At 37.6% G+C, this 18,279-nt stretch overlaps 1 long non-coding RNA gene across 1 annotated transcript in view; it reads left to right on the top strand.

The window, feature by feature from the left end:
- Positions 1-16,992, top strand: part of LOC121671746 — a 33,366-nt gene extending 16,374 nt beyond the window's left edge. Inside the window, exons 2-3 of the long non-coding RNA XR_006018590.1 lie at positions 15,839-16,105; positions 16,713-16,992. This is a non-coding gene — a long non-coding RNA (uncharacterized LOC121671746). The remainder of the gene's footprint in view (positions 1-15,838; positions 16,106-16,712) is intronic.
- The last annotated feature ends 1,287 nt before the right edge of the window (positions 16,993-18,279 follow it).

Here is an 18,279-nt window from a genome sequence, read left to right as displayed (position 1 = left end):
GATGTTTTTTAAGCAATTCCTAGAGGACCATTTCCATGCTGTCAGATGATGGAGTCTGTTCTGGGGTGCTGTACCTAGAGGGATGACAATGTTACACTGAAAGTTGCTGGGACCATGTATGTTTTGTTCCACGACTTCCCACTGCTACAAACTGCCGGGGCATCCAGGGCAAGGAGAAGATTGCTGAAGAGTTACCCTGGCTGTGTAGGAATGTGGCAGAACAGAGCAGATTGAGGGAACATTCTTTGGTTTGATTCACAAACACTGCCCTTTCAGGAGGTGATTTGTGGAGGGTGGTAAATACTGCAAAAGCATGTTTCATGGAGGAACTCATTCACATGGCCACAGCTAACTTGCAAGCTTGAAGGTGATGGAAAAGCACCCATTACTAGGAAAGATGAAAATAATGCATTTATTTTCTTCCTTTTGGCAGAGAATTAGATTAATTTCTGTATCTGGGTTTGGATGAAATGTTCCTGCCCTTTGCTCAGCCCAGCAATAACTTCAAAGATTTCTGAATATTTGGCTAGGTGCAACAGTATTTTGTGTCATAAATCATGGATCACATTAGCTGGGCCATTCATGAGCTCAGTAAGTAATGACAAATGGAAAGCTAAATTTGGCTTTCAGTTGCACAGATGTAAATCTATTGTAGCTTTGAAATCTACAGAACATTCATTATCAAAAGAAACTTTATTTTCAATATTCCCAGAAGACATGAAAATCAAAGGGCTTCTTTCAGAGCACTAAAAACAGCATATCATTTCAGATAAAAGTTTAAGAAATCCAGAGATTTAGTGGAAAAGAAACATGCTTTCTAAATATTTGTGTTCCAAAAAATGTTGTCATAGTTAAATGGTGGCAAATGTTTTGATTAGCAAATCTTAAACCTGAAGAGGCCAGAAAAGGGAATAAACATTGCTTTGGAAATGTTCCGAAATCAATTTTTGTGGATGAACTGCTACCTCCTAGTTCTCCTCTCAGGTCTGGCAGGAAGGTTTTGGTCCAGTTTCTAGCTGTGTTGCATCCTTTTGGAAGAACAAAATCCTGACCTCGTCTGAGAGGATGCCGTAGCTGATGTTCCAGACTCTATTTGAAGATCCAGTTCTGGGTGAGCATTTTTCCTTGTTTTCCTATAGCAATAAGTCTGGCTGCTGCTCTTTAATGGGGACCTGATTATACTGAGAGTTAGCAGCTGTAGAAGGGGAGACTAAGGATAACTAAAATGAGATGGACAAGAAGGTGGTATTGTTCTATGTAAACAGGAAAGAAAATAAAGACAAGACCTCCCTCATCCCTTGGTCCTGGGGTGCCAGAATTATGGCAGTTTTTTGCCCTCACAGAGCAGGGCAGGAGTGCTGAACTATGTCTGGTCTTTCTCCAGGCACAAGTGTAGAGCTGACAGAATCTGGCATTTTAAGAATTAAGTCTTAGGCTTGACAGAAGTTTCCTCATGAGCATCTGTACACGCGAGTCTTGAAGGACTTAAACACACTGGCTCAGAGGAGCAGTCTGGAGCATCTCCTCATTTGAATGCACCAAACACACAACTGATAAAACACCAGTGGCACAGAAAAGGAGCAGTATCTGGGTGCCAAATGTGTCCGATGTTACCTTGGTATAAAATAACTGTGTGCAGAGATATGTATCAAGGATTTGTAAAGCTTTTGGGATGAATGTGGAACATGGATGCTTAGGCACCTTCAGTTGTGGATTAGTGTGCCTGTTGCCTAATTCATAAGGACTGGCAGTGCAAAGCTGCAGGTGCCTAGAAGTAGCTCTTTACTAAGGGATCTGCAAGATCTGCTCTAGTACTGAGCAGTTCTGAGTGAAGAGGGGACATTGGACTTTTCTGATTCAATACATCTTCTAAGCTAATGCACATTCTTCCTCTGGGATGCGAATATGAGAGGTGGTGCCTCCCCATTGCTGAGTGCATAGATAGGGATGAAGCTGTCAAAATCCATGTGTAGCAGCAAAGCTGCTCCATTTCAGTGATACTTGGCTCCAGAGCAGAGGAGAAGTGGAGAGGCATTTGAGTTATGCCTACTGCTAATCTGTATTAACAAAAAAGCACTGGAAGCTATTCTCATTATCCTTTGCTTTCTTTTTGCTAATCCTTCACTAGTCAGAAAAAAAGCAGAACTATTTTGGAGGCTTAAATTTATTTGCATCTGTTCTGCAGATTTGCAAGTAGTGAGGAGCATGTGCTTGGAATATTCTCTGTCCAGGCGTTGTGTAGAATATCTATGGAACACCATATTGACCAAATGAATTCCTATTTACTAGGGTTGGTTGAACTGTTACCTCTTTTTCCTCTTCTGCCACTAGATTAGATGTAAAGAGAACAATTTCTCAGACAGTCAGTCAGAACATTTGTACTGGAATTGAACAACAATGCAGACTCTGTTGCCAAATTCCTTATGTCAACTGGTAGCAATAATAAAAAGAGAGATTTAACATTTACATCCTCCTGGCACTTTTCTTCTACAGAGCCCAAATCACCAATCAGCTCCAGTTTCCTCAACTGCAAATAGAAGATTAATAATTTGCTCAAAACAACATGAATAATCATATCATTTTCCCCCTGCATTTTCAGCATGACCATTAATCATCTGACATACTTCCTTTTATAGATAGTTTCAGAAGTCTATTCAACCTGATTCTAGTGTAGTGATACAAAGTAACATTGGGCCAAAATTTCAAGTTCAACACAAAATCCACCAACTTTCAGACATATCTGCGTTTCAGACATACCTCCACTGTTTATCCTGGCTGTAAATAACTAGAACATCCCAGATGTTTTTGATAATGTGTGAGGAACAAACTTAATGGGCACATCCAAAAGATAAGCTGAAAGACTTTACAAAGCTAAAAGAGTACATGAGATTTAGAAAACTTGTATCTCTACATTTCGTCAAAATGTTTTGATCCTGCAGAATTTGAATTCTGCTGGCAGTATTCTCAGAGCTTCATAAAAAAATCCATGTTGTCATATCAGTAAAATATCTGACACAAATATCTGAATTTATAGGTGTTTATTTAATCAGTACCAGAAAAACCTTCTAACTGAATCACATAGTGACAGTTATTTGCAGCAGAAAAGGAAAATGAGTTGAAATACACAGAAAAAGGGAAAGCTGAGCCAAAAAGGGGAATGGAGGAATGAAATAATAGAATAACAGTTGACTGTGACATAGATGGGTTATGAGCTCAGCTTTGACTGGTCTTAGAAGTTTTTAAAAAAAAGTCCTTTCCCGCAGCTTTCTCCTGTTCAAACTGATTCATCATGCTATTTCTATTTTTCTGGCCTGAGATAAATTTCATCTAAAGACTCCTTCAAAATGTGTGAAGAAATCCCCTCTGGTGAGGTCTTGAATCATGTGTGCCTTTTTTTTTTTCTGGAAAAGGCTATTCTGCCCAGCTGGCAGGCCTGCCTTCTTTCCTTGGGCTTTCTTTCTCTGATACAAGAACTTGTTTGTTAGAAATTATCTAGATTCTGCAATGACTGGCATAGTCTGACCTGCTTTTAAGTGCCAAGAAAGCCTTTTTCTCCATGAGCTAATGCAAGTCCATTCCCAAGGGATAGGCAATATGTTATGACATTCTTGTATTTTGTACACTCTCTAAGAACATCAAACCCTCATGGGAGACTGTTCTAGTGTAACATATTTTCTATCTTTCTAATTAACTGAACCCTTCTGCCACTGTATAATAATTATCTCAGCTTCTCATATATGTATTTTGAATTGAGGGTAGGATTTTGTTAAGCTGTTGGCTGATGTTTGGTGATTCTGTTCTTTTCCTGGTGCTTTCCAATTAAGTAATTTTCTCAATCTTCTTTGAACTTCCTCTTCCATGATCTGCACTTCACTTTGATTAATCACATCACTCCATTCACATTGTTTTTTTTAAAATCTCCTTTGCCAAAGGGTTACATGATGTCTTCCATTCCCATTTTTGTTTCCAGAAGTCACCATGCTTAGTTCATTTGTCACCATACTCTTCTCATTTTTCTGCCTGACAGCTTGAAAGATTTCCTCTGGTCACCTCCGCTTCACAGGTAATGGTGTTATTTGTATGTGTATTCCTTTAGTTCTCTTGTCTGTATCAATAAGTTCTCCTTCAATTCTGGCAATGTTATGATATGAGATTAAGGTTTTCTTTTTTTTCCTGTGATTGCATTAGTATTGATCTACTTTTCAATTTCCCCTTATTCATGTCACCCCAAGTAAAGCTGCTGTCATTACAATGTTCCTGTAGACACAGTGGGACGAGTGCAGGGTGGATATGAAATGGAGCCAGACCTAAGACGTGTAATTTCATACACTGAGAAGCTTTGCAAATGTAACCTGTGCAGTATCATGCCTATTTAGATCTGTGTCTTCTTATGGTTATACCTTTTAAAGTAATGCTGTACTACAGGTATTCTTCATGATTCTTTAGCAATTTGCTCAGGAATTGTCACCCCCTCAAACAGGTGAAATGCTTATTGCATAAATGCCTATAGATTACTATATTTCACACTAAAGTGAGCAATTAAGACACAAAATTATACAGTAGGTTCTGTTTTTCTCTCTCCTGCTGTTCAAATGGATGACACAGGAAAGAAATATGGCAAAATTCTTATGGTTTTCTGTTCACAACTTTGGTGTCACCTGGAAGATGAGGATTTTCAGAGTGAATATTATCATCCTGTCTGAAGAAAGCTTTTGAATTCAATGAATAAATGATGTAGTTCTTGGGTTTCCCTCTTTGGACATCAGATTTTTTTTTTCTTTTAATTTGAAAAACCCCAGTATTTTTATTGTGCTTCGTTTACGAATTAGGTAATATAACTTAGAATCTGTTAGAACAAGTGACTGACTATGTGGTTTAGGTCAGGATTGTCAACACATGCCAGGGAACCAGTTACTAAATGTATTAAGTTCTGGTAAATTAGCCAGAGAGAAATCTGTGTGTGTTCTTTTAACACTGTGAGTTTCTATGCTTTTTGATAAGTATTACCCCTATTTGCATGATGGTAAAGGATGTATTTCACTTTTAAGTGGTCACTAACAACTCATTGCAAGTAAAATATATTTTCTGAGACCTGTACCTTGATAAAAAACCTGTTCTTTCTGTGAAAATAAAGTAGCTGACTTGCATACAATGTACGGATACTAATTTAAATTTTAAATCTTCTTAGTGGAGAGAAGAATGTGTTTTGAAGCTACAGTTTCATAATTTGGAACTAGCTAGAGCATCTGTTCTTTTGCAGATAAAAGGGCAAGTGAAGTTTGAATCAAAATTACATCAACCATTATTTTATCTCTGTGTTGTTGTTACCCTTGCATGTATCCTCATCACTTCCGTCTAAACTTTTGAATATTGGAACTGACTTGGTGGGAAATATTTTTTTCCCACTTTAGGATTTAATATTTCACTTGCCATTTTTTTTGCTTTCTTTCTTCTTCCCACTGACCTTAGTCAGCTCTTTTGAAAATGTGTATTGTGAAACACATAATTAGTTAGAAGTCATACTACAAAGTGGAACTTCTACAAAGTGCCAGTACTTTGGAAAAAAACCCTGTTAACGCAATTATTTTCCCTTCTTCTGCACTGCTTCCTTCCTCTCTGCATTAACTCTGTGAATGGAGGTATACAAAAGCCATAGCAAGTACTATGTTTGAAAACTCCTGCTTTATGCAACACAAGAAGCACAGCACAAGAAAGCAGCACATCCCCATCACAATAATTTTTTTTGATCTTGTAGGGTCAGTACAAGCCTCTCCTATGAATTCTTGTCAATTACAATTAAGGAGTGCCTAAACATTTATTCTTGTGTGCTCTCTAAACATTCTTGCTAGGGATCTTTGCTGCATAAATGAAGTTTGGTTAGTGATATCTAGACTAGATTTAATACTGCACAGCTGCTAGCAATGAAGAAAACTTTGGCAGTACCTTTGTCATTCCTCTTAATAAACTCCCAGTGTTTTTAATCACCTTACTGCTGATTCCTGGGTAGATAAAGTGATAGAAATTAGCTAAATCTTTCATGGTCCCTGTATACACACACTGATTTCAAAGCCTGGGCACCAATAATTGCACACCTAAAATATCAAGCTGAATTATTATAACTAGTCTTGGCTGTGAAATCAGTTGTTAAATCCTCTGTGAGATGCCATAAACTCTCTCTGTCTCAGTTCCTCCAGTGTAAAATGAAATGTCTAGTGCTTTCTGATCGTGTGTATATGTGTATGTATACACACATACACACAGACACACACACACACACACAAGGTCCATCATGATCTGATCCCTAATGTTGTAAAGAGGATAGTAAAGCTCTCAAATATTTAACACTCATGAATAAACATGGCATTAATCTCACTCAGGAATTGTCTTCCAAAACTTTAAGCATCTAGGATCTCCCAGTAATTAAGAGACAGTGAAAGCCTATGTCTTGCCTGCCCTGGACACCTGTCAGCAGATGAAATGAACTTCTCTAAGGTGCACATGTCTCCCCAGGGATGACAGACCTTACCAGATTAAACTATAATTCCTACTTTTAGAGGCTATACTTGATTCATGTTCATAATTTAGATGGAAATCTCTATCATGGCTGTAAGCAGAAAGTACTGATTTTTACTTTTGCATGAACCTGGCATCATCAGAGATGATGATATACCAGGATACAGCCCTATAAGTGATTTCTAAATGCGCAGATTTTATAAACTTGGAGAGAAAAACCCCTATTTTTACAAACTAAGTTTAAAGGAAATAAATGCACCCAATGAAGTTCATTTTTCTTTCTGTTCTTTGTCTTTCTGTTTTGATGCTTTCTGGGGTGTGATAGCATACCAGAGAAATCTTGCTAAATATTTTATTTTTAATAACATTTAAATTCATGATGATGAAATCCCTAAGTATCCTGCCAAATCTAGGAGAGGAGGCAAGGCTTTTCTCCACACCGTTTTACCATCTTTCCCCAATAAAGACAGGGTCTTACATGGTTTCCAGTCTCAAAAATTCCCAAGAGGTCTGTAGCAGCTGTGTTCAGCAACTGCTGATGATATCTGGGTGGTGGAAAATGCTCACATAGAGGAGATTTAAACATAAAAGAAACTCCTATCCAGATTGGGTGTTGCCTTCTCTTTACTACATGAGACTCTTAGCTTTGCTCTGCATTGTGTTTTATTTCCATCTTTACACAGAATCAGTAGGAAATCCTGACTGGGGCACTCTGAGACTGAGGTAGCCTCTAGTGATCAGCAGTGGGTGTAAAATGAGTCCGTCACCTTATACCACCTCTGTGCCACAGAGAATATGGAGGAGCTATGGCTCTCCATTGGATTACCACTTGAATCTTCAAGCATTCTTTTATTCAGAAAAAGCATGGATAAAATTTGGCAAACCAAGTGTGGCATGTAGGCATTCACCTTCCACTGAGATTAGAACAGATCCACTGCATTACTAAGCAAGTGCCGGATTTTGACTTCTTTATGTGTCACTGGAGAATGAAGAGCTATTAGACTAATGATTAGGAGTGTGTTTTGACCAAGTTGTGCAAGAAAAAACTTCCTTTTTTTCCCCCAAATATTATGCTGTGCTCAGCACAGGCTCTGAACATAGACATTTGAATACAATGCAAATACTATAGGTAATGAGAAAGAAAAAGACTGTGACCAACTGAAATGATCCCAAGCTGTGTCTGCAACTGTGGCACTATATGCTAGTTTGAATAATGATGGTTTTGTCACTTCACTTAAAAATGAATGTATAACCACTTGGTTCAGCCCTGTGTATTCTAAAATCTTTGCAATAAAATAATTGAAAAATATTGTGCCCACATGTGCTGAAGTGTATTCTCTTTGGATGTTTGCTTTCTTAAAGGTCATTCACTGCTGCCTGCACTAGATAAATAGTTGGATTTGAGGATCTATTTATCATAAGAAAAGGCACTGTATGAGAGAACAGGACCATAGCATTCCCTGTTCTGCAACACTGCATACATTTCTGATCACCATGCTTCTGTATATGTTATTTGGTGGGCGATCTGAGAAAAGAAATTACCATGATGAGAGCCAAAGAGCCAGAGAGATTGGCTTCCTAGGGAAGCTGAAGAGGCACATGTACATACCATAGCTTGGAGAAGTGTTAATGGCTACTAGGATTGACAGAGGTCTTCTGATATTTAATGGGGATTAACACAGAAGTGACAGAACACTTCAGGATAAGGAAAGTGAAGAAAAGTGTAAGTCTTTTGGGATGGGAAAATATTGTGTAAGAGATAGTATATTAGGTCTATTGAAGTAATCACTGTCAGTGTACCATTTTCCTAGGTTTTATTTTTATTTTTTACATGGCTGATAGAAATTTGCTTTAATAACAATAAGAAGAAATGCAGTCAAAGTAACAAGAAAAAAAACCTCTCAATTTTGAGAGAAAAACTTTCCTAACTGGAAATTTTGATGAACTCTCTGAAAAGTAGTAAATCCCTGTCTCTTGGGACTATAGTCGGAAAATGGAAAGATGTAAGCAAATGCAGAAGACCACTTTTAGACTGACAAAGAACAGAAATAAATTTGATCAGGTTTATTTACTTTAAATTGCAACAATAATCAAAGCCTTTAACTTTTAAAAAACACCTCACACAGGTCATTAGACAACAGGATATGTGCATGTATAATGCAAAAAACACTAGAAAAGCCAAGCAAAAGAAATAAGCAAAAAGTTCTACTGTGTTGAGGCACCCCTTTTTCTCTTTGTTTTTCTTCTGAGAACTGTGCCCCAGAGGAAGCAATGGCATGAAATATCATTCAAGTTCATTCTGGAACGTAAGCACCTTCACCAGGACTGGCATGCACTTGCCTTGCTTTACCTACCAGCACAGGATGACACACTTTTATCACCCACATAAACATTTGCAGCATGACTGTAAACAGCCAGCCATAAGATGCAGCATCTCAGAAGCTCATTCCTAAAAAGTGTGGGGCAGTGGCTGATGCTACCAGACTTGGGATGGGCACCCACAGGGTGATGCCAGGGTGCTTGGACCATGCATACTGGTACTCTCCTTTTTGCCCAGGGAACAAATTTTCCTTCCCAACCTGTCCTTCTGACTGCAGAGACATGTTTGAATCCTGCCAGTTGTTCAGAATAGTGGGTTTGAAGTATTTTTCTGCTCTGGCTGTAGTGATGAAGTACAGGGCTGCTTGACAGATACTCCTGCACAGCAGTGGCTGTAATTTGTACACATTATTGCCATATTTTTTGGTCCGTCCTTCCTTTTTTCACTCCTGCACCTACATTTCTCTGCCCCAATCTTTTCCTAAATAAACAATCAATCCCTAACTACTTTCTCCCAATTTGTGCCAGTTTTGGGATATTGATACCCATAATTGTTATCTCTGTTACCATTCCTTAGGTAATAATCTTATGTGTTCTTACTGCTCTGGTCATGCAGTCACTGTTGACCTTGCAAGACTTGACTACCCAGAGGTCCCCAGCACTCCTCTCTAGTTATCTGTGAAGTTTGGCACATGCCTTCCCCTTAACCACCTGTGAAATTCAGACTTGTTCTACAGCGCTTTCTGTAGCTTTTGATAGCATCTCACACTGTTATCTATCACATCCAAGGACTTCTCCGGTTGGGTTCATCCAGTGGGTTTTCATGCCCTGTCCAGCTTAGCCTCACTGGAGTTCAGTCCAATAGCCCTGGCACCTGCCTACAGCCCACTGTACTTCTTCTGCCTTTCTCTTATTTTGCTTCACTTGGCATATTTTACTCTTTCTGAGGTTTGTTTCTGTACTAGTTTGAAGTAGTACCAAGCCAGAATAACAATTTAATAGGGAAATAAAAGGGGAAAAAAATAAAGGCAGAAAACACTGGGTTAAACTGAGAATCAGGATACAACCTGACACCCTGTTAGGGTGGTGGTGGCAGTCCGATAAAATGGTGGCTGCAGTCCTCCTGAAGTGGTGGCTGTGGTTCTGTTGAAGCTGTGATCCTGCAGAAAAGGCCTGCTCTTCCTCGGAAGGTCCAGTGGTGGAGCTCCTGTCCTCTGGAAATCCAGTGGAAAGGGTGTCTGTGCTGTTCAGAATCTCAGATTATATCCAGGATGGGATGCTTGGTTCCTCCCTCTGGGTGGAGCATCTCACAATGGGATGATGAGTCATGAGGCCAGGCCTTGATGGACTCATTAACAGAAGATAGTCCGGAGGGAGTTATCTCTGAGTCATGCGGCAGGACAATGATGGGCCATTAACAGAAAGATAGTCTGGTGGGACGAGGCAAGGAAACACTGCCCCACCTGATTTCAACAGCTCATGAGGATGGTAATAGATACACTGCAACCCAGGACAGTTTCTTTTCCCACTTTTCAGCCTTCTTGCACTTTAAAAAAATCTTTCAATAAATAGCCATAACCAAAACTTTAAAAGAGCAACATATTGTGGTCTAAATCTACATCTGGCTGTAATTGCTGAAAGAAATAATGAGTCAGAGTCTGGAGTGCCCTGCATGAGCTCTGATGTCATGTGTGATTTCAAATTACAGTATGATAAGGGAAAATGGATAACAGGCTAAATTTCCTTGGCTTAGTGAAGAAATCTATGACCTCCCGCACTAATGCACTGTTATTCTGATTCATCCAGTAGAATGGTCCAGCTCCAAAAGACAAAACACAGAACCAGATCCCTGATGTATGCAAGGACAGAAAGATTGAGGGTTTGATATATTTGAATGAATAAAATTGCTGGTATGAATATACCTTAGATCAGCATGCTTAATATGTTACTGGTGTCCTTATCAGAGCTGATTTCTGGAGGACTCTGTACAGATCAACCTAGTCCCAGATTGCCCCAAAGGCCTGTAGCTCCTTAGGTCTCCCCAAATCAAAATTTCTAACTCTTAAAACCTCAGCTCAGTGCCTCTGAAAAATCTGGGTCTGCCCCCAGTCACAAATTGCTGTTTCACAGAGCATCACATACATTAAAAGTAGTCCAGCTTTTGTCAAAAGAATCTCTAAGCCTTTTTATGTTCATAAGAAAATAACAGACAGAGATTTAAGTGCTTATACATACCATTCCTTTTCTCTTCCCTAGAGAGAAGGAATGTCCCAGTCAGTGAGAGTTAATGCTTGCAAAATTGTACTATTTCATATAACTTCTATTAGTGTTGCCAAGTGTACTTTAGATTTTAAAGGTTTCTTCTTTAAAATAACACAGACCCTTTGCTTTCTTCTATTAAAGCTCAAGACCTAATGTGTGTGTGTATGTTTATATGTATGTGCCCTCTTTTAATCAACAACAAAAACCTGCCCTCAGGGCAACATAGGCATTTATGAAGCAGATGAGACATGGATTGTGCCCTTAATACTAGATATCTTTTGCCAGTTGGGTGAGCTTTAACACACACTGTGAGCTGAGGACAAATTTGGCACTTTTTTTGGCCTCAACTGCAAAAGTGTTTCTACAGTATACCTGACTTCCAATTTACACAGTGCTGATGTGTTTTCCTTACGATAAAATCCCAGTGCACTAGAAATGACTGGTGTTTCATTTCTGCTTTCTATTCCCCATGTTTTCTCCAATTCTTATCAGTGCTGATGGATGCTATTCAATATTTTTCATACTTTCAATGTGATAAAGATCTCTGCCTTTCTTTCCTATTATCATGTCTGGTCGTCTCACATATATTCCAATTCCATTAATAGTAACATTTGAAAAATTCGGTAATGCTTTTTTATTTATTTTCTCTTTGTGTCTTATGAAGATAACGCTTCTCTCTTACTTGCTGCACATTACTGCCAACTTTCTAATGTAGTAATTTATAATCCTCTCCAGACAGTTAGATGCATCAACTGAAACTTGATTTACAGTTAATGAGGCCAGGCCACACATTTTACTGTCTGAATTCACATTTTCTCTGTCATCTGTCTTCTGTCGTTACATTGGGGTACCTTATGCAAATCACCTACTTAGAGCAGTCATAGTTAAAACTTCAGGCTCTTCTGTCCTTCCTCCTTTTGTCAAGTCACTTGTAATTTTCCAGTGTATTCAATGAGATTTCATAAGAGATACTCCATGTGGGATTTTTTATCTTTTTTGCTTGGGTATCTCTTCCTGTTGTCTAATGACCTATCGACAGAAGTAGTATATTCTTCAGATAGTTTTGGTTTTGGTCCAGTAAGTCCTTCTCTCAGAGTTTCCTGTCATTACTCATTGTATTCCCTGACATCCTCCACTGATCTCATATTTTCTTCTGTACATTTCATGCCAACATAAAGTCACTTCAGGTCAGAGTTCATACAGTGCTAACCTGCTGCTCCTGTCAGATTCCCTTAAATCTACTTTTCATCAAATCACTAATCCCAGGCACATGATCTAATTGGGTGGTATATTACAGAGTCTTAAATATGCCTAAACATTACTGAATTTAGCTTGAAAATGTTCTTTATTTTCTTTGTTTGCTTGTAATAATTCTCTTCTCTTAAGCTCCTATATAAAGCTGCCTACATCTGCACTCTTGTACAGCCCATGCCATTTCCTGTGGTGTTTGTGCAATTCCTTTCAGTATCACAAGGCAATGTTAAATATAAATACTAACTCTCAAATCTCAGAAAACTGAGGAATTAATATAAAGGAAAACCTGAATATTTTCTGTCCCTATAAAGCATGTGGAATTTTTCTTTTAATTTTCCAGTGACTTTTCTGAAACATTTCAGTATTTGCAACTTAAAAAAAAAACAACAAAAAAAGAGAAAACAAGAGAAAAAGAAGCCTTTCCTAAATGCTTGTCTTTCTATTGTATCAATCCATTCTTCTCTCCATACAGCCTATTTCAAATTCTAATAACAGATGCCCTTAAAAGATTCAAATATACTGCATATTTCTTTCAGTGTGATACTGTTGTGTTCTGCTGTGTAATTTACCCAACTAAACTGCAGGCTACTTGGCAAAGATTTCCTCTCCATGTCATCATTGTCTGCTATCTGATGGCTCTTTACAACCTGAAACTTTGGCATCCTTCTTGTTCTTGAGGAATCCTACAAATACTTTAAACATGCTTTAAACATGATTTTTTTCGCTATTCATGCAGTTAGTGCAGTTCAGTTACACCCAAATCATGGGGAAACAGAATATACACTTGCAATTATAGCTGAGCATTTTACTTTGTAAAAACATTTTCATTAACAAATCTTTCTTGATGCCATTCAGGTGATTGAATATTTTTGCCGATTTTTGCATACATTTTCTAAATGGATTTATGTTTGCAAAACTCTTAACTGATGACTCTAGATTCTCTTCATTTCCATTTGCTTTCCAGTTAAGCAATTTTCTCTTCCTCCTCATCTGTGATTTGCCTTTATTTTGATTAACCTCACCATGTTATTCATACTTTTTTAAAAATATCCACTTCTCAAAGAAGTCTTTGTTTCCCTTCAATCAAGAAACCAAGCATTCTTTTCCTTCAGTAGTTTTATTCTTCTTACCTTTGTTTCAGCCACCTGTCCAATTTCCTCTTTTCATTTACAAACATTTATTTTAGTGGAAGCATCATCATTATAGACAAAGACAATAGCAATATGGAGAATTTTAGCAGCGATAAAAATAGTATTACTGAGTTAGCATGTGCCCTTCTTCAAAATAACTTCCATTCTTTAAATTTAATTTTTACATGGGAATTCTGTGGCAAGAAAACCACATAATGATTTTTAATTTGGAATGATAGTGACTCCTCAAATTCGTTAAAATGTCATGATTTGTTCAGGTTTATATGGAACATGTCTTCTGTCATGTTTTTTGTGAATACAGCAAATCCACATCAAAGGTGATTTTGTCTGCTGGTGCTGCTTAAAATTCAAGGATTTCTTTCTCTAAGTAAAGGTATTTGAAAATCTTTCAGGCCTGAGTGTTGGAAAAATTTGTTTCTCTGCCAATCTCACAACCGCCAAAGAAAATGGTGGGTTGGCATCCTACTGTGTTAGTACACAAAAAGCCCACATGACCTGCTCACATGCATGACTGCCTTTGCTTGCTGCAGAAAGTCTGGCAAGGAGCCCTAGATAAAGTTACCATCTGCAGGGCCTTTGCATTTTCTCAACAAGGCTCCTACGCCCCCCCAACCAAGTCTCTATAGAGAAATCAGCATTGGACAGCACCATGCTTTGGCTTTCCATGTCAGTGTCGTGAAATGAGACCACCAATGACACAGAAAGGAATTAGGATTTTGGCAACTGAGTGAGAGTTCATGATGTTTGGCACCAAAACATGTGATGAGGGTCACATAATTCAACGTAAGACCTCCTAGTAATGTAGCAAGTGGGTCAGAATTTGCTGAGTGGTTGTTAGTTATTGAACAATCCCAAAATGTCTGACCAAAACTCTACCATATGGGTCCTCAGCTGTTTGTCCCAGATGACTAATGGCAACTGTTTTTGAAAGGGGTCCAGGAATGTCTTTGTAGTGCCTTTACTTTTCCACAGCTCTAGCCAAGTGACTACGCACCAAAAAACCCTGAAACTCTAAGCCAAAACCTCTCCCTCCTGGTACATCTTCCATAAACAAGTTCTCAGTTGGATTTCAAATACAGCTGACACTGAAATATGCCAGAAAAAGAAGCTTGAACAGAAGAATTCATTGATTAGAATTTCTCTTAACATCTTTAAAAAATATAGCTTCTTCATTGTTACCACTAGTACAAATAAATAGGGAGGAAGGGAAAAATGCAAACTCCTTATACAAACAGCAAGAGGTAATAGTCTCTAAAGTCACCTATGAATAAAAAAATTAAAAAATAAATAAAGCACTCCTGGTGTCTCTTCCTCTATTTCTCTAAGTTTCCAGAGGAATATGAGGAACAGAGACTAGACATTATATTCTGACATAAATTTTGAGAGGTGGCACCTCTAAAAATTTATTTTTCAAATGCTTTTGTTTGGGAACTTGCATTTAATTTTAGCAAATAAGAAAAAAGTCAGTAATTCTACAAAATCAGCTACTACTGAAAAGGAAACCACAGCAAAGGTTCATTTTCCGAACAGAGATCTGTCTTATTTCTGTTATACATTGCAAATGTTACTATTGTGAGGTTTGTAACAAGAGAGCAATATTATTCTTTTTTCAGCAGTGCCCTGAGCACTACTGTCTGAAGAACATGTCAAATAAGATCCTTGACTAATTTAATCAGAATTTTAGTCCTCAAATATTTTTTGAACACAAGCTTTATTAATTTTCTGAATTTTAATGATAATCCTTGCAGCACAATTCAGAGACTTCACTTTAAGAAAAACTTTCTTCCTTCTGTGATATGGTCACTTCTACTACTTAAGCCAAAGGAAAAAGAAATACTTAAAATCTCTTCTTCAGCATAACAGAAATCAATATATCTTGACCCTTGACCCTGAAGTCCCAAGAAGGTGTCCATAGAAGTGACTAAAAAGCCCTGCAACAGACTTTCTTGCTATTTCCAACACACTTAATGTGTCTATCAAGCTAGTAAAGCAATTTCATTTTCTTTTCCTCTCTCTCTCAATGGAAATGTTGCCATTTCCTCTTTAACTCTGTTGATTTACTCTTTGCTTGGGAATTTGACCTGTAAGTAACTTTGACTTTTAACAAGCACTTTTACAGGACTATATATCCTTTCTCTCTCCAGATGAAAAGTTAAAATCTTGGCCATTTCAGGTGGAACATTGGAATATGTGGAAACAAGCAATTTTCTTCTATTTTATAGTTAGTGGTATGCCTTTCTCATAATTCCTCTCTTTGGTTTGGTTACCTGCCATTCAAACATGTATTTCTGTTCTATCCACTAAAATATGTACGTTACTCTAATCTTTTTTCTCCTCAGGCTTCATTTTCATACTAAAACAAATAGCAAGAGTTAGCAGCAACCAAACAGTTATGGTCCTCTCCACGCCTCACTCTCATCTCTTCTCTTAAATCTTCTACCTGGCTACATCAGAGAGCATTTCTTCAACTCATTTCCTGGGGAAGAATCCAGAACTGTGAGCTAAGTGGGAAGCTGTCTCCTACAGTTTAGGAGAAAAGGTAGAGACACCAGAATGGGACTGAAAATGATCCATCCAGTGCAAGTCAATGGGAAATACTGAGAATGGTGAGTTTTCTGATTTCTTTCTAATTATTTTTAGGCCTGTGACTTTAGATAGGGACTTAGCAGCATAGCCTTGTAATGTCTTCTGGTAACAAACCCAAATAATGGTTCTTCCCATGAACTGAGCAGTGTTTATTAAATTTTTTTACAGGAAGAGGATGATGCATTACTTATTTTCTGTAGTAAAGTGTAGTTAGTATGAACATTCTGAAAAACAGAAGAAGATTCAGTACAGTCAGGCTGCTGTAAATTCCTTGTATTGCATTTTGAATAGTATTCTTAATCCTCTGTCTGGATCTGCCCTTAAGACAGGTCACTATTATAAGACTATATGTTTTAAATTCTCATTTTATTAGTGAGAAAGCTGGAATCAAGTTAGATATCTAAAACATTTGACTGCCCAAGTCTTTCTTTTGGAGAAGAACATGCCTCTGATGATAAAGCATATGTTGCTTCTCCAGTGTTTTACAGTTTAAGCACACAAGACACATTAAACTTTATCAGTCTCATCTAATCATGATATAGGCAGAGATCTGATGCATTAGAGATTTAAATTCAAGATTTCCAGTGCATGTGTGGTTGTACATATTTTTTTTGCTTATCTTTCTAGCATTTAGTGGGTTGGAGAGAAATTCTAAACCTCTGCTATTCTTTCAAGATAATTGAGAAAAAAATGAATGAGAGAAATGTAAGTAAGTGCCACTGACCTTTCCCTCTTTGGTGGTTTTTTTTGTTTGTTTTTGTTTGTTTCTTTGTTCGTTTGGTTGGTTTGTTTGTTTTGTTTTGTTTTGCTTGGTTTTGTTTTGTTTCAATCATTCCATGAATCTACTCACACAAATTCTTTTGGTTCAGAAGTTTCAGCTGTTGACTGCTATGAAAACGAACACTTCATAGGTAGGCAAGGAATCACTTAAATTTTCAAATTGAGAGTGACTCTCCAAATAGGTACTGATGAGCAATCTGAGCAGCACAGGTTCTGAAATCATCACTCCTGCTCAGTTGTACCTCACCTTGCAAACAAGCATTTGAAAGAGTGAGGCTGCTTATGGAGTAAGGCTCAATTTTGCAGCAATGAGTTTATCATCATTTAATTCCATCTTGGGTTTTAGAGAGTGCTTTATGTCTTCCAAGTAACGCTATTTTCAATCCCACAGAACAGACAAAAAAATGTAGCCTCTGTCAATATTTGCAAGAAACTCTCAGTACTTACTGACTTCAGAAGAAGATACATGTTATTTTATGTTGACGTTTGGTTTTCACCAAGAAGTAGGAAATATTTTCAAAAACTTTGGTCATGAAGCAAAAAGCAAGTTTTTCCCATTCATTCACTTTAATGTTATTTTCTTCTTCGCCACATCTAGTACTGTCCCAGAAGCACATCCTTAGCAAACTTTCAAAGCAGCGTGGCAGTTTCTGAATCCTCATTCATATTATCACAACTCACTCTAAGAGAAAGAATTGTGACTTTCATGCAAAATAGCTGGTTGTGTCTTTTATGTCAACAGAAACACGACAGCAATAATAAATAGGATGCAATGCAGATAAAATTAACTAAATTACTTAAAAAGTCACATGTTGGCTACACAATACCTGATTGTATTTCCCAGAGAGCTTCACATGTGAAGAGGAATTTTAGCTCCTATCTGTTGTTCAGTAGGTGCTAAGATCTCAGATCCAAGCGCAGCAATGTCACTGATAAACGGTATGAAGGAATCCATGTGTATGTCATACCCATCTAAATAGGTGTTATGCCAAAGTTAATAAGTTATTCATAAGTGTACAAACCTTTTGAAAATATCTTTCTTTTCCCAAGGAAATTGTCATTTATGTTTATTTCCCTTGTAAATACCCAATTCCTTCAAGCAGACTGGACTACCTGTTCACCATAAGCATAATGGCATCTGGACTGCTGGAGAGAGTGTATTTACTCAACCCTTTTTCTTATTAAAGTATATATATATCACATTCTGATAAAGGTGATGTGTGAACTGAAACAGATATACAAGTTTCAAAAAATTAAAAGCTCAGTCATTATAAAAAAAAAAATATGGTTATTAGAAGTTACTTTGATATTTGACCCATGATTATCATAAATCGCAAGAGGGAAATTGAAAAGCTTTGCCTGCTGTTTAGTGAATAAAATTTCCTTTCTCTGAAAGTGAAAATTTATACACCAG

This window comes from Corvus kubaryi, unplaced genomic scaffold, assembly GCF_017639235.1.
Source record: "Corvus kubaryi isolate FWS band 111438036 unplaced genomic scaffold, C.kubaryi_AGA036_p1.0 37398, whole genome shotgun sequence".
Taxonomy (NCBI): Eukaryota; Metazoa; Chordata; class Aves; order Passeriformes; family Corvidae; genus Corvus; species Corvus kubaryi.
The sequence above is the reverse complement of the archived record's forward strand: the minus strand, read 5'-3'. Positions and strand labels throughout refer to the sequence as shown.